This window comes from Hemiscyllium ocellatum, unplaced genomic scaffold (assembly GCF_020745735.1).
Source record: "Hemiscyllium ocellatum isolate sHemOce1 unplaced genomic scaffold, sHemOce1.pat.X.cur. scaffold_1198_pat_ctg1, whole genome shotgun sequence".
Classification (NCBI taxonomy): Eukaryota; Metazoa; Chordata; class Chondrichthyes; order Orectolobiformes; family Hemiscylliidae; genus Hemiscyllium; species Hemiscyllium ocellatum.
In genome coordinates, this window is record NW_026867706.1 from 78,051 (window position 1) to 79,456 (window position 1,406).

The 1,406-nt window shown below is 41.7% G+C and overlaps 1 non-coding gene across 1 annotated transcript; it reads left to right on the forward strand.

Annotated features, from left to right (window-relative positions):
• Positions 1 to 413: 413 nt before the first annotated feature.
• trnas-acu (transfer RNA serine (anticodon ACU)) lies at positions 414 to 495 on the forward strand. The gene has a single exon. It is a non-coding gene; the product is annotated as a tRNA-Ser (tRNA).
• Positions 496 to 1,406: the final 911 nt, after the last annotated feature.

Sequence of the window (1,406 nt, forward strand, 5' to 3'; positions counted from 1 at the left end):
TACCCTTCCAGCCAGCACTACCATTCATTATGATTATGGATGATCATTCTCAATTAGTATCCTGTTCCTGCCTTATCCGCACAACACTTGATTACACTACCCTTATGAGCTCTATCCAACTCTTTCTTGAAAGAACACCTCCTGCTTTTTCAGGTTCTTCATTCCGTTGACTTCACATATTCACAGATTTCAACAGACTTTGTTACATAGTCTTTTCTTCATTTTTGTTCAGATCACTGTGAGCAGAGTGTCACAGTGGGAATGCCGTTGCCCCACAACCCAGAGGTCAGACCATAGTCTTGGGACCGTACTGTGCTATTTAGCATTTCACTGGACCAGGGAGAAATATCTACTGTTCAGCATAATTTACGCAATTCACTTATTCATAAGTTCATACACATGCCAGCATATGTGACGAGGTGGCCGAGAGGTTAAGGTGATGGACTACTAATCCATTGCGCTCTGCGCGCGTGGGTTAGAATTCCACTCTCGTCGCTGTTTTCAATGTTGCTATTTTTGCATGTTGACACCTGTCTTATTGAAATTGGAACTCCAATGGTCAATTTATATGCATCGACGCTATCATAAAATCTCAAAGAATAATTTGAGTCAGTTGCCTAAACTGCATTGAAACGTAGATCACATCGGGATAATGAAAAGCAACGCGATTTTCTTTTTCAAGTCGAGCAGCTGGGACCTTTTATCGTATGAAAGAGATCCAGGAAAACCAAAATACAAGAGATGTGAAGGGCGTGTTTATGTAATGGGATTCTTAATGACTGTTTTGTCAAATGAAATCTGGAACAGGTTGATTAGAAGTGATTCATCTGGTGAGAAGAGCACAGAAAAACTGCACAAAATAATGGAAATATTTCAAAAGGGGCAGGGCGTGGGTGTTGGGGCACCGAGAACTGACTATAAATGCACAGTAGAGAATTGCAGATGTGGGTGCCATGCATAAGTACGGAAAGACTTACACATTGGTCTCTTCCTCGCCCGTTGCTCTCGCCATTGATGAAGGCTGGGAACAAGGCACAGATAAACACAAGATGTGGGAATCAAGCTCCAAAACGTTATGCACACACTGGATGCATCACAGTGAACTATGAACAACTGGAGAAGTCAGCATGTTGACTGTAGGGACTGAACCTAAACTGTGGATCAATAATCGCAAATTCATGCAGAATTAGCACGAAAAATGATTTAATGTGCCTTTATACGCATGTCATTAATAGACGTTTCTTTCTAATACCCGTGTGGTTGAAAGAAGAGGACACCACATGTCAAGATGGATGACAACGTAGTTCACCCATGAATGCCCTCTGACTCAGTTCACGGTGAATTAAGAATGAATAACAGATCCTCTTCAGACCAATGATTACAATCCCTGGGAGAATAAGGAAGAA